The sequence below is a fragment of the Cyprinodon tularosa genome, unplaced genomic scaffold (genome assembly GCF_016077235.1).
Source record: "Cyprinodon tularosa strain WSP-4 unplaced genomic scaffold, ASM1607723v1 ctg207, whole genome shotgun sequence".
Taxonomy (NCBI): domain Eukaryota; kingdom Metazoa; phylum Chordata; class Actinopteri; order Cyprinodontiformes; family Cyprinodontidae; genus Cyprinodon; species Cyprinodon tularosa.
Genome location: NW_024038767.1, coordinates 129022 through 145171, shown reverse-complemented (window position 1 = coordinate 145171; position 16150 = coordinate 129022).

Genomic DNA, 16150 nt, shown 5'->3' with positions numbered 1-16150 from the left:
CTGACCTTTCTTCAGTTCCCTCTGAGTACCATGATCTTGCCCCTGTCTTCAGTAAGGTCAGAGCGACGTCCCTACCTCCACACAGACCATACGATTGTGCCATTGAACTTCTACCTGGTGCTCCTTTACCTAGCAGTAGACTGTATAACATTTCTAAGCCCGAGAGAGAAACAATGGAAAAGTACATCAACGAATCACTAGCTGCTGGAATAATTCGCCCTTCATCTTCCCCATTGGGCGTCGGGTTCTTCTTCGTAGGAAAAAAGGATGGTTCCCTGAGACCTTGTATTGACTATCGAGGTTTGAACCAGATCACTATTAAAAATAAATACCCACTGCCTCTTCTCGCCTCTGCTTTTGAGCCCGTACAGGGGGCTACTGTATTTTCTAAACTGGATTTAAGAAACGCTTATCATCTCCTTAGGATCCGTGAAGGCGACGAGTGGAAAACTGCCTTCAAAACACCCTTGGGCCAATTCGAATACCTGGTTATGCCCTTTGGTCTAACCAACGCTCCAGCCTGCTTCCAGGCCCTCGTTAACGATGTTCTAAGAGACTTTCTCAACGTATTTGTTTTTGTGTACATTGATGACATTCTCATTTACTCCAAGGACCTCAATGAACATAAAAGACATGTCCGTCTTGTTTTACAAAGACTGCTGGAGAATAAACTGTTCGTGAAAGCCGAGAAGTGCGAATTTCATCAACCATCAGTCACCTTTTTGGGGTTTGTGCTCGAGGGCGGCCGGGTTAAACCATCTGAGGACAAGATCAAGGCAGTTTTAGACTGGCCAGTTCCAGAGATCCGCAAACAATTACAAAGGTTTTTGGGTTTTGCTAACTTCTATCGTCGGTTTATCAGAAACTACAGCCAGACCGCCCTCCCTTTAACTTCTCTGACCTCTGTCAAACGCAGTTTTCAGTGGACTCCCGAGGCTCAAGCAGCATTTGAAAAATTAAAGTCATTGTTTTCCAGAGCACCAGTCCTCATGCAACCTGATCCAACTAAGCAATTCATCCTAGAGGTGGATGCTTCAGATTCCGGTGTTGGAGCAGTCAGAAGATACACCCCTGTGCTTTCTTCTCCCGTAGGCTTTCTTCCGCTGAGCAGAATTATGATGTGGGTGACCGAGAACTCCTGGCCATTAAACTGGCACTGGAGGAATGGAGGCATTGGCTGGAGGGAGCTGAGCACCCGGTTCTTGTTTGGACAGACCACAAGAACCTGGCTTACATCCAGTCAACAAAACAAGCTAATCCTCGCCAATCCAGGTGGTCAATCTTCTTTTCTCGGTTCAATCTAATCATCTCCTACAGACCCGGATCCAAGAACGTGAAGCCCGATTCTCTCTCTCGTCTCTACTCCGTCGATCATCCCGAGACACCTGAACCTGTCCTTCCGGCTTCATGTACAGTGGGAATGGTCAACTGGGAGATGACTGACCTCATCAACTCAGCCCTGGCCACTGAACCCGATCCAGGTAACGGTCCATCTAATCGTACATATGTTCCATCTTCTGTCAGGTCCCGTCTTATCCAGTGGATGCATGCCGCCAAATTCTCTGCTCATCCAGGAGTCAGTAGAACAGTAGCTCTCATCTCCAGACGCTTCTGGTGGCCCACTCTCCACAGGGACGTAAAGGAGTATGTGTTGGCTTGTCCCACATGTGCCCGTAACAAAGCCTCACACCAACCTCCTTCTGGCCTGCTTCAACCACTTCCTGTTCCCTCGCGTCCCTGGTCCCATATCGCCATCGATTTCGTCACCGGTCTCCCTGTCTCTCGAGGTATGTCCACCATATTCACTATTGTTGACTGCTTCTCGAAGTCCTGCCATCTTATTCCCCTCAGAAAACTTCCCACGGCCTTCCAGACTGCCCAGCTTCTCATCAAGCATGTTTTTCGGTTACACGGCATTCCCAAAAGAGATCCTCTTGGACAGAGGCCCGCAGTTCATCTCCCAGGTCTGGAAGGCCTTCTGTTCTGCTCTCGGCTGCAAACCCTCTCTCACCTCTGGTTACCACCCCCAATCGAATGGTCAGACTGAACGCATGAATCAGCAATTGGAATCCACCCTTCGCTGCCTCACTTCCAACAACCCCGTAGATTGGAGCCAATTTCTGCCATGGATAGAATACGCCCATAACTCCCTCAGATCTGCATCCACTGGACAATCCCCATTTCAGGTCAGTCTCGGCTATCAACCACCTCTTTTTCCCGCAGACGAGAGAGAGATTTCGGTGCAGTCCGTCAATCATCATATCCGCCGTTGCCAAAGGATCTGGAGGGAAACCATCGGCACTCTCAACCAGTCTTCAGAAGCGACTAAGCGCTTCGCCGACGCCCGGAGACGTCCCGCCCCCAAGTACGCCGAAGGCCAGGAGGTATGGCTGTCCCCCTCAAGGGGATGTCTCGAAAACTCTCCCCTAGATTCATCGGACCCTACAGGATCACTCGAGTCATCAACCCTTCAGCCGTCCGTCTCCAATTACCTCAGTCCCTCCGGATCCACCCCACCTTCCACGTGTCCCAGATCAAGCCTGTCTCCTCGAGCCCTCTGTGCCCTCCATCCGACTCCCCACCACCCGCCCTGGAGGTCGATGGACATCCGGCCTTCACGGTTCGCCGCATTGTGGACTCCCGTCGACGAGGTCGCGGATGGCAGTACCTCGTCGACTGGGAGGGCTACGGAACGGAGGATCGCCAGTGGGTTCCAGGCTCGTACATCCTCGATCCAGCTCTTATCGAGGAGTACGAGCGCTCCTGCCCATCAACCTCTTCCGGACCGCCAAAGGGCGGTCGTTGAGGGGGGGGTACTGTTGGGAGCTGGAGAAATTCCACCTTTCTCCAGCAGAGTCCGCCGTGGATCCTCTGAGGGAGCCTCCTGCACAGCTGCAGCTCATCTAGATCATCAGAGGATCCACTACTTAAGCTGTCTTCAGACCTTGCCTCAACGCCGCAGTGTTGTTCCAGTTGGTCAGCGCTTAAGCCTAGATCCTCAGAGTAAATCTATGACTTTTGAATCCAGCTTGGATTCTAACCCCTGTGTCTGTTTTCCAGGAAACCTGTGCCTCCTCTGTGAAAGCTCTGGAAGAGCTAACCTGCCGAGCCGACCCTCTGAGCCAAACCCTAAGATTCACAGAGAACCTCCAAGCAGCTCTGGACTTGAGCTGGGTAACCCTAAGCCAAGGTCTGTTCTAAGTAGACGTGAGACGCTGAAGCAGCTACGGACTCTGCTGATGAACTCTTCTCCAGATCCAACAGTGACTCTCCCAAAGCTAACCTCAAGAACCCTCAAGGTACAATCAGTAGACTTCTGGAAATCAAACCTCTGTTGGCAACGCTAACTGAACTGTCTCTCACGCAGACTCCGGTGAACCAGAATCCAGGCCCCGAACCTGAACCAGAATATTCAGTGTGTTTGTGCAAAATAAAACTGTTAAACTTTCATCCTTGTGTCCGTCAGTGGTGTTCTGCATTCTTGGGTCGCTTTCAGTGAACCCATCATGACAATTAATTAGAGCCCAGTTAAACAATTGTATATTCTTTACAAAGAAGACAAATTCTAGTCTTCTCCTCATAGTCTAAAACTTTGCCTGAAACAGAATAAAGTTGATGAAAACTAAAGTTTTCATTTGGAAATATAGTTGTTTCAGTGTGTAAGGTCTTTCTTCTCCATCTCACTTGCTTCTCACTGGTTATATGGTGTACTTCCTCCTGTACTCCAACAATAAGCATGAACACATGCAGCACTTCTTCATGCTCATGGAATGACCATGGAGACTGGCACTGGATCCCAGCCATAACTCAGCCTTAAGACACTTTTATCATCAGTTGGTAATGATCCAGAGTTCATTAGCAATATTATTTATGAGAACCGCATCTACTATTAACATTATTGATCAACCAGAGAATGACTGAGTTTATCCGTCAGTATGGTATCAATTGCTAGTTTGTTAGGCAGACTTTTAAGACAAAGGCTCAGATTGATAATCTAGTGAAGAAAGAAAGGAAGATTATGAGTCTTAGCAAGCCGTTATTAAATAGCCTAAAAAAAGATTTGGTCTGAATGCTTAACGGATCCTTTTTTTTCTATTTTCAATAAAAAAAAACAAAAAAAACAGAAGGTTCTTTTATCCAAAAAAACAAAATATCATTCCTGTGTAAATCAAGATTTTAAATGATTAGTTAGAAACAGACAGAAACAAAAGGTAGAAGGATACATTTTTTTTAATGTGATGTATTTTTGAAGGTCTTTACTATCAAACCTTTATTGTGCTCCATCCATCTTGCAGTTGATGTTGCTTGTTTTTCATTTGCTGTGTTTCAGCACTGCCTTTCTTCCTTAGAGACTTATTAAATCACTTAGGTTGTAAATTGCAGATAAGAAAGTGGCTCCACAAAGTATTGACTCAGGGAACATAATACAAACGTATTGGAAAAATGACAAAACATCAAAACAAATAAGGGTTTAAATGCTTTTGAAAGGTAATGTCAATCAAAAACGATCTATTATCAGAGAATTTGTCGTGCAGAGATTATGGTTAATTATAGTTGATCCAGTGCTGTTGGGTGGGGGTGGGGTCTAAGTGTTCAATTTCATTTGTTTTAACCTCTAGGCTGAAAGCAATTAAACCTTTTCCTTCTGACCCTCAGTGGTGTGCTCACGCTTCAGATCCAATGACGAATCACACCACTGAGCTTCCATTTGGTCAATATATCTCTTTCCTCTTTCATGTTTCCTCTCTAAACACGTGCATGAGAAAAGGCCTTCACCTGGAGGATGAGGACAGACGAGAGCTGTGTTGCGATTCAGCTGCTTCTTCAGTTGGTGTGCTCCACTTTTCTGCACCTGCTCCATTTTCTCAGAATCTGTAGCAGACAAAGACATGTTCGGGCCTGCTGAAACAAGTGGTGGTTCCCTCAGGGGGGGGGGGTTCGCTGCTGGATACTCGGTGGGGGGTGGGGGAGCGAGATTGAATGAATTGATTAAAAGCCATGAGGCACAGTGCAACAATGCTGTTAGAGGGCAAAAGAAAGACAAAAAAAAGGGGGGAAGCACTACAATATCCGTCTAGGAATCCATTTTTACTTCAGGCAGCAACACATCCATCTTAATTCCCCTGATGTGTGTTGCTTATCAGGGGTATTAAGTTACAAGTAGCTCATGGAGAAAAGCATTAAAACTGCTGCTGGTTAATAAAACAACCTCGTTACGGTAGAAGAACTGCACAGCTGTATTATGACATATTGATCCCGCCTTGGCTGATTTCAATATGTGAATTAAATTGCAAACACGATTCCTCATTATCCCTGAAGAAATGAGATACCACGTTTTAAAACTTTCTTTTCAGATTAGTGCTAGGCCTCTTTTGGGGTTAAAAGAACATTGTAATTCTCTGCAGAACAGGAGACTTGGATGATGTTGGAAACATCCAACCTAGATAGAAATCTATAATCATTAGGCTGTTAATTGCATCCCTGAATAACTGCGATGGTTTGCATGAAACAGAAGAGAAAAAGGTGTGAGCATTTAGTCATATTGGTCCAGAGATTATTTTCGTAGACAAAAACTAATCATGGGAACTCACAGACTACCATTTCAGCTGGAGGTTGAGCTGCTTTTTTTGCATTGACAACATAGCACTGAGGCAGAAAGCCAAACCAAATCAGCAGCAAAGCAACATATGATTATAGCATTCCTTTTGCTTTTTGTGCTCAGAAAGTGCATGGTGTCAGAGTAGTCACACAGGCTGGGAAATGAAAATCTATCACCCTGCTTTCTTTTGAGTTTCATCAGAACAGTACAGCACAGTTCTCAGAGCAAAATGGGAAATTTCAACAAGGTTTTTCATCTAATTGTGTTTGGGCTTGTATAGCTCAGAAATGATATGTTGATTTTCCATGCTCAGAAAGGAGGGCCTTGTAAAAAGCTGTGAAAGAAAAAACTGGCAAGCGTATGCCTGCCAAAAAGTCCCATGAGTGATGTTTTTACATTTGGATTTTGATGAACAATGGCCATCATGACAGCAGTCTCTGGCTGGTGTTGAGTTTTATATGATGATTGATGCAGAGAGGAGGAATAAGTCAAAATAAACGTTTCTTTGAGAGTAGTACCTGAAGACTTAAAAAAACCTGAACTCTACAGAACTTTGTAAAAGAAACATAAAAAGAAAATATAAGTAGCCTGTAAAACAATCAGCGCTGATATTTTCCCCAACAGCTGAGTTACCTTGCCTTAATTTCTAAAGCCATGCACTGATTGCACCGATTGCACAGGCCTATGGTGCTTTGACCATACAATAACAAATTAGCTGTGAAAAATATCACTGTACGGACACCACTGAACATACCACCTAAACTCTAAAAATCTGTTCAATCATGACAGTTTGTTTGTCTCTTAAGGGTTAAGCAAAATTCTAATGCTTCACTTGACATAGCTGGATGGGACGTTACATACTGAGACGCCATCTTGAAGTAGATTTACTCTTTTTTATGAGGCTCTGGCAAAAAGAGAGAAAAAAGGCAGATTGCCAGAACAGCCAATCATTGATGGCTGAACCATGCAGATTTTACTGGATTAACCATCAACTGATCTTAAACCATTTACATTAATAACAGAGGATGGTTGCAAAACAAAACAAAAAACAAACCAGGGTAAAAGAATAATTTTACCTGAAACACTTTAATGTTCATAATCACCTTGATGGTCTGGCTGTTGACTAACCTGACTCCGCCAGATGGATTTGCTCTGCATATCAATCTGGAAACCTTCCGTTGAAGTAATTTTGGGAAGGGGCGAAAATACTGGTTAGCTGATTGGCCTATGTTGGTGATAGACGGGCCAAATCAACCAATCGGATCAACGAAGCGTATGACGTACTAACAGAGCGACGACGAAGAGGAGCCAATTGATAGATCAAACTCTTGCCGAAACCAGTCGGGAGAAGAGCAAAAACATCTTTTCCTCTGAGAAAAGCCTCCAGAGCAGTGTTTTGCTCTTCTTTCAGTGAAGAAATACTCTGTAATTCCGATAAAACTTGCTCGATAGCCACGCTAACGCTAGTTTCATCGGCTGAAGCCGCCATGTTCTTTAGACTGAACTGTCGCGCTCCTCGTTGCGTCACACCTCAACCCGCCTCAAAGCCAACGCTGATTGGACGTTCGTTTGGTGAACGGCTCCAAATTTTCTTCAACGGAGAGTCTCCAGACTGACTAGCGAGCGAAATCTTGAAAGCTTGCGAGATCAGGATGGTCTCACGAGGCCAGCTGTTGACTCCCTGCTTAATGATGCAGATATTGCAAAACTGGATCATCTTTTATCAGCTTTGAATTTTATTTCTTAAATCCAAGTTTCCAAATGGTCCCTATACTATCATAAAAAGTGTTTTCAATAGATAAAATGTTTTTGTGGGTAGAAACAATTTTGTCTTTCACACATTTGCTTTCACAGAGCTTATCTAACTCTCTCGTATAGCTAATCTTTTTGATGAATCTGTACTATTTTGACAACCAGTGATGGGAGTAACGTCGTTGAAAGTAATGCCGTTACTAACAGCGTTACTAATCTACCTAATTACTTTGACTGTAACTATAACCCAGTTACCATTGCCGACACCCCGTTACTGTACGTTACTCAGGTCGCATAATTAACCTTTTTTTCATGATAGAACTTGTGCGCGCCTTGTCATGAGAGAGGGGAGGATGAGATTGGCTGATGTATAGTGAGATTCCGTCTGTCAGTTGGGTAGGTGGGTGTTTCTGCTGGTGGGTGTTAACGTACAGCACACACAGAGAGATGGAGAGTGAGGAGGACTCCAGCAGCAAAACAGCGTTTTCCAGATGGAAATACCGGTGTTACGTCGAGCTGCGTTTCCCCATCAGATACGGTTTCCTCTGCATCACGGTTCAACGTGCAAGCGACAGGAAACGCACATAGATACTCTGCCTTTTCAACCTACTGTATTTTTAATTTTAAACATTATTTGAAGGGCTTTGTGGCAGGGATGGAGATCCATATTTTATGTCACACAGAGTATACATCTAGATAGATCTGTACAGATAGAGACAGACAGACAGACAGATAGATGTTGCAGTATCTATAACAACCCAAACACACAGGATTTCAGAATTAGACATCCGCAGTTATTAATTTCATTCACTCACCAGACCTAAATGCCCTGTTAAATAACTTCACACCCATGAGGTAGAGGTAATGCAGCCTGATGATATTTACACACATCAGATAGCGTTCCCCCCATGTTAAGCAGGGGAACGCTATCTGACAGGGTTTATAGGCCCATCAGATAGCGTTCCCCCCTGATGTCATTTACGTTGAGTTGCAATAAATGCAAAACTCTCTGCAGGTTCTTGTCTTTGTCGTCCGCTCTATTCAGCTGGCTTTGGAAACACACGGCGAGAAGGTGGGGGCCGGGTGGGGAGGGTTACAGGGGCGAGAAATGCAAAAGTAACGCAATAGTTACTTTTACTAGTAACTAGTTACTTTCATTTTGGAGTAACTCAGTTACTTTTTGGGAGAAGTAACTAGTAACTATAACTAATTACTTTTTCAAAGTAACGTGCCCAACACTGGTGACAACAAATGGAATCACAGCGACTATGTTGAGTGCCACACTAAAATAAGGTAAATAAAATATCTCTACTGTTATGTTAAATCTTATCATCTTTGCAAAATGTCCGTCTGAATAATATAAACTCTTATTGAATTATTCATTGTGAATATCCAGTTTGATCTTCATACTCATCCTCCAGGCCTAATTTACAAACATTACATGAAAATATGTATTTTTTTTTCACGAGTCACTTTATAAAGGGCAACAGATGGTTGTGAATCCATAAACATGAAGGCATTGAGGGCTTTGGACGGTGCTGCATTAGGTTGGAGTGTCAGAAAGTCAGCACAGGGGGCTTTTTCCATCCGTTGGATGCTTTATGCTACAGAGGACAGCATATGGTGATAGTTTAAACAGTGATAAATGAGGAAAGAGACAGGAGGTGGGTGGAAATCATCTGCAGGCAACCAGCATCCGCTTCCATTTCCCTATGGCTCATATAAAAGTTTTAAAACAAAAATACTGTTGAATTTGGAGCTCAGGAAATATTATCGCTGCCAAATCACAAAGATATTTCTATTTAACTTGAGCTTGCCTTGTAAAGCTCCAGCAGTCTGTGCACTTCTTTGCATTGATGCTTTGCTGGGATTATTTAGCTCAGCCCTGAGCTCAAAGACTCACAGTAACACCTGTGAGTCTTTCAGATCTTTATTCTTCTATGATTTGAGTCCAGGCCTCCAGCTGGAGCACTGATGAGTGAATGACTGAACTTTAAGCTTTTATCAAATGTTCTTTTTTCCGCTCTTGTTCTATCCAGGTAATAAAGTTTTTTGCAACATATTTTGCTTTTCAGTAAAGCAATTGTTTTTAAAACGATAATTAGGAAAATACAGTTGAAAACGTTTAACTTCTGAACTGGCGTGATTTTGACAAATTCTGTTAAATAAATTTGATCCATGTCTGCAAAGTATGTGAAGTGAAGTTCAAAGGAGCTGAAAAATCTGAACTTTGATTTACATTCGTGTTGCAAAAACCAATCAGAGACTAGAAGTGACTAGATTGAAATTGAAGATAGAGAAAATCGAGGAACGGTCTTAAGAGGCATGTGGGTGTCTTTCAAAAAGCTTTAAGCCGGGCATACGCTGTATGATTTATTGAATTTTTTTGGGCCGACTTTACAGTCGTGCGAGAATTTCTGATCGGGTCAACTTTTAACTTGACGGTGCGTCATGTAGTGTACAGTAAGTAACGAGGGCGATCAGCCTCTCATGATCACCTCCCAATTAGGAATTGTGAGGTTGGGAGAAAATTAAACATGTTAGAAATTCAGTCGGCCGTCGTGGGCAAATTGTTCAGTGGTCATGCGCAAACAAGGATTCTTCTTCTTCCTCTCAGACGAAAACCCAGAAACATGGCGGGGGTGCAAGTGAAAGGGAATCCTTTCTGTAAAGTATACAGACCGTAGGAGCCAGGTTTGCTCAGCCATGTCTTTGTCCAAATACGTCGTCACCTTTTCTTTTTAGGGCTTTCAGCACAAAATTGCACAAATTACCAAGGCAGCGCGTTTCACTCTAGTGAGCTTCATATTCCTCTTCTGCTCATTTGGCTTCTAGATAGACGAGTCTGAGTAGCGCCATCTCACTGCGGAGCTGAGTCCGAGGTTGTTTTTAGACGTACAGTGTGAGCAGGTAGATCGCATCAGAGCTTCGGGTCACAAAGTGTGAGAACAAACATCATCAGCTGTGAACTTCTAAACCCTGCAGTTTCGTTGCAAAGTGTGAGCTGTAGCTGCATGCAACGATTTAGAAAAATCGCTCAGTGTATGCCTGGCTTAAGTTTAATTTAGCACTAGAAGGACCTTTTCTTTTTTTTTTTGTTGAAGTATCCTATCTGGCAATAAGAATACTTGTCTTGATGCCAAAAAGAGCCCAACAGATTTTACTTTCACACGTGGAGCAGTACAGCTATCGTCATAGTGTTCCGCTTGATTTCTGCGTATAAATTGCTTTATTATAATTATGCAGGTAGTTTTACAGATTATATGGACACTGCAATGTAAGAAGAACAGGAAAGGAAAAACAGAAAAATGGGAGAAAAGATGAAAGAAAGAGGAGATAAAAGGGAGACAACAATAAAACATCTTCAGTTTGCTTCATCACCTGCAAAGAGATGTAAAAAGAACAGAACAACCAACGGACATGGTACACGATATACAATAAAGTAACACCTAGATACTATCGCTGAAGTATAAGTAGGATTATACTGTGGTAGCTGAAGATAAGAATATGGGCTTTCTGTATGGAAGTGAATCTCTAAGTACCTGGAACCAAGAACCTGCAGTTGTTAGTGAGGGTGCTCTTGTGCATGTAGAGTTTATCCATAGAGAAAATGCTTAATAGTGGTTGTGAAGAGCCAAAGACGCGCCCCCCCAGAGCACTGAGTCCAGCACCGGGGGACCTAAAGCCCCAGATGCCCAAAGGGGCCCCAAGAGCGAAGGCACCAAGGAGGGGCCCACCCAGGAAATCCGACCCCAGGAAGGAGTGAGATATATACCTATAGAGACTAGATCTTGAACCACACCTAGATAACATATTTTATGTTATGTTTTAACTCATGATAGCTTAATGAAATAAACTCCCACGGGTCAGAATTGTGTTGGCCTGGCCCTGGAAACAAAGAACCTTATGATGCAGAAATGTCAGATAGTTAAGAGTCTATGGGAAGAAGTCTGCTTATGTTCAATATGTCCTGAAATAACCCAGCGAAGGTGGGAGGTATTATTTTGGTGAAAGAAATACAATAGGCCTTTAAGATTAACTGTGAATGTTTAGCCGTAATACATGTATGATTTAACAGATAAACCCCTCTGTGGAAAACGTATTTTGTATGCTTCCATTTACTTTTATATCTTAAGTAATAATCTGTAATTCCTGGTTGGAACTTTTGTTCAGTTTTATAGGTAATGTGGTGTATTTTCCTCTTGTTTGTGTGTATATCTTGTATTAAAAAGTGAAAATGAACCAATTATAGCTACATTGTAATTCAAGTAAGCAATAGCTGTAGAAACATTTGAGTTGAGCTTCTGATTATTTGTGTTCATACCCATCGTACTGCAAAGCCTCTTTTAGCTGGCATGTGGCTACTTTTTCTCAAGGTGCAAATTACAGAGACATATAGTGTGACTAAGCATATTTCAATCTGAAAAACTCACACAGAAAGGAAAGATAATTAGAAGAATTTTATTGATATGAAAGTATAGTCTTTGGCGCTCAGGCCTCGGCAGGAACATTAATGCTGAATTATGCTTTAAAATGCATAAATAGATGAATGAGAATAGGGATGTTCCCCCCCGGCCTGAAACTGGTGGTGGTTTAGTTCAAGCTGGTTGACGAGTTGATCTGCTTGAGCTGAATTGTGGGACCGTGGAAGACTGTGGGAGCTGACACCGGGGCTTCACTCAGAGACTCGGGATATAGAGGTCCTGCTTGGTGATGCAGGTACCATGAACTGTCCGTGATGAGCAAGCATGAAGCGACAGTGGAGAGGAAAAACTCCCCTTTGGGAAGAAACCTCTGGCAGAACCGGGCTCAACATGGTGGTCTTCTGCCGGACCAATGCGATGAGACGAGGGATGGTGACGACTGGGATTAATACTCTCTGATGAGGTAGAGGTAGAAGTCATGTCATGGAAGACGACTCGACTACGATGGCGGAGAAGGGGATGGAGGTGGGTGAATTGTCGTCTGAATCGAAATCTGACATCGCGCACTTGCTGGATAGCAGGCTGAGACGAGGATTTGAAGGTGCTTTTAAAGTGAAAGCAGGATGCTGATTGGGCTTTGTGGTGGAGTAGTTCAAAGCTGATTGGCTCGTGTCAGAGGCGGATCAGCTTCTGATTGGATGGAGGTAAGCCAGAGTTTCTTCCATTGAACTTCCGCTAGAGCTTCATGTTTATTTGGCGCTTGGTTTTTATTAGCCTTACATTACTGCTTGCTTGATGGATTGTTTTTCTTGCAAATGATTCATACGGAAATACCACACATGATAGCCCAGGCAACCCCGGTGGCATTTTAATCATGGCCATGAATAAAATAAATTCATATTTTTCTCTATTTGCGATAACTTTTCGTTTTTAGTCTTTCTATTCAACATGGGAGGACCAAAAAGACTCCCATTCAGCACTAGATTCACTCTCTCAGTTTAAGTAATCTTGCCCTGTAAGTACTATACTTGCTAGTTTTGCAAATAAATGTAATATTGTTTATTATTTCGCAAATTATTTATAACCTTTTTCCTACTTAAAAGGACCAGCATCCAGTTCTCCATGTTTTTACACTTTCAGCTATTCAAAGTTACTTGCCTTTTCTTGTGCCCTAGAGATACTTCCTGGATCAGACCATTAATGCAACCCTCACCTGGGAAACTCACCTCAGTAAATCATTTAAAAGCCACAATGTAGGAGAAAACCTTGTTCGCTCATTTTCACCCTGAGAGAAACAGGGCATCCCCCTTACCAGAAATCAATAAGATATAAATCAAAAATCTAATCTAAACCTCATTCATTCTTCTCTCCATATTGATGGGTTTGTGGTGTCATAAAGCTGCAGTGGTCTGTTTCCATCATTTGGCCCTTGCTTCTGCACATGAGTTCACCAAGGGAAGCAGCTTGTTTGTAGGCCTAGAAGCATTGATGGATGTGATCACAGACATATGAAAGGAAATCTCAACATCACAATTTAGTGCCTCCCTTTGAGAGTGTGTGAATTCTCACAGCACAGGAGCGTCAGAATTAAACAACAACACAGAGCAACAAAAACAAGGGAAGGTAGAGATTTATCCGCCTACTCAGAGGGAGAACAAGACAAAGCTGCGAGGTAGCCCTGACCTATGCGGGCATAACAAAGAAAACAGTGTCATCTTGAAGGAGGCGGCAGCAAGCTGCATCCAAAAATAGCTGATAGACGAAGAACGAACATTTGGTGGTGAATCAACATTCATATTCACTTTGATCCAAAGATGTATTTACCTGGCTGAACTCACCATTCGTTGTGTACTTTCTGTTATGTCAGCGGATGATGTGAAAGAAAAACATTATCTGGAAAGAAGATGAGGAAGAACAGTGAAACAAAGAGCATTTCAGTGGTTACAGCTCTATGAGACAGCATATGATACATGCAACCATACTCTGTTCTATTATGTATTTCTTTTTTTTATTATTTCTTAATTTTTTTACGGCTAATTTTAAAAACCAAACTAAAAAAACAGGTTGATGCTGGAGTGGATGTTTTGAAAATAATGTGAGCCATAGAAATTAAAAGGTCCATGTGCTTCTCCTGACTCTTTACAATTGGTCTTAATGATATAAAGATCTAACTAATGTCCTATAATAACAAATTACAGTCTTAGAAGCTTCAGTGGTTTTTATAAAGTTTATTTGAATAAAATTTTCACAACAGAATAACATTAAAAGAACTAGAAATATGTTCTAAGAGCAATTTTCCTTTTTTGGAAATTATGCATTTACTCTTTATCATTTTTTAAATGAATAACACCCAATAGAAGACAATTCAATTATGTTTTTTTATTTTTATTGTAAAAGCTGAAAATACAAATACAAAGTTTTTATGGCAGACATTTAACATCCCACGAGGGGTGAGAAAACAGTTTTTATCTCTCTCTCTCTCTCTCTCTCTCTCTCTCTCTATATATATATATATATATATATATATATATATATATATATATATATATATATATATAAAAAAAAAAAGTACATTTAGATGGATTGAGGTTAGAATCTTATTCAAACATGTTTTCTTCCTCAGCAAACTGTAAAAAACAAAAAACAAAACGGTAACAACAAGCAAACCTCTGATTTAAATACCTGCTGCCATCATGTTTAAACTCAGAGATCCATTGTTTGGAAATATTAAGATTTAATCTTTAGTTATGGAGAAATGCAGCAGCGTGGCTCTAACTGTTTTCAGACATTCTTGTCATTTGCATTTTCACCTCAATAAGTGAAAGCCAGACACCATGAATTATTGCGTCATACAAACATAATTTAATCTCATTTAGATGTAAAAATCTACATTTATGAAGCTTTTTTCGTTAAACTCAAATATTTCCGATTGTTAAATAAATTTCACCCTCATACTAATATATCCTGAGTTATTCCAAAATATCTTTTGTTATTAGGGTTTGGTTCATTAACGTTGCAGCCTGTCCCTACTATAGATCAATCAGAATAAAGGAAAACTGTAAGGGATGAAATACTTTCAAACTGCACTGTAGAGGTAAAGGAATCTTTTGTGACTTTATCAAATTTGAACACAAAACTAGGTTGAAATCTGGCACTATAGGTACAGGTTGTACTATAGGCTTTTCACAATACGAAAACTTCAAACTGTATATTGATAGAGAAATCATAACACATCATAACATCAGGGTTGATGCTGAGAAACTAGTCCATGCATTTGTTACTTCAAGGCTGGACTATTGTAATTCTTTACTATCAGGAAGTCCACAAACTGTAGTTAAAAGCCTTCAGCTGATCCAAAATGCTGCAGCCAGAGTTCTGATGAAAATGAAAAAGAGAGATCATATCTCTCCTATCCTGGCTTCTCTTCATTGGCTTCCTGTTAAATCCAGAATAGAATTTAAAATCCTCCTTCTCACATATAAAGCCTTAAATGGCCAAGCTCCATCTGATATCAGAGATCTGATTGTTCCTTATGTTCCTAACAGAGCACTTCGCTCTCAATCTGCAGGTTTACTAGTGGTTCCTAGAATTTCTAAAAGTAGAATGGGAGGCAGATCTTTTAGTTCTCAGGCTCCTCTCCTGTGGAACCAACTACCAGTTTTAGTCCGTAAGGCAGACACCCTGTCTACTTTTAAGGCTAGGCTTAAAACTTTCCTTTTTGATAAAGCTTCTAGTTAGAGTGGCTCAGGTTATCCTGAGCTATCTCTATAGTTCTGCTGCTATAGGCTTAGACTGCTGGAGGACATAGGGACCCCTTTTTCATCATTCTGCTTCATTCTATCTCTATTCTCCCACTCTGCAGAATCTGTTAGTTCAATCTCTATCGTTCTGCTCTCTCTGCTTTTTCTCATAGTAGCTTCATCTGGTCTGTTCCTGTTTGGCTGTGACTCCATCCTGGAGAGAAATATCAGCTGTGCTGCTGCCATCAACACCTTTATTTCTAGATGCTGGAGATCAGCCTGTTTTCCAGTGTAGTCCTGTTTCTCTGACTGTGACTAACTGGATGTGCTCTCTTCATCCTCTGACATGGGAGCTGGCTCGGAGCTCGTCTGCCTGGCTGTGTGTTTCCTGTTTCCTTTTACAGCTGCTTTTTTTTAATCTCTGCTTCTGTCTCCTTGAACCCCAGTGGGCCTCAGCAGATGGCCGCTCACACTGAGCCTGGTTCTGCTGGAGGTTTCTTCCTGTTAAAAGGGAGTTTTTCCTCTCCACTGTCGCTACAAGCATGCTTAGTGTGAGGGATTGCTGAAGAGTCAATGAGTCGATGCAATCAGCTGGTTTTCCTTAGATAGAAAACTTTGAATCAATCTGACTGGAT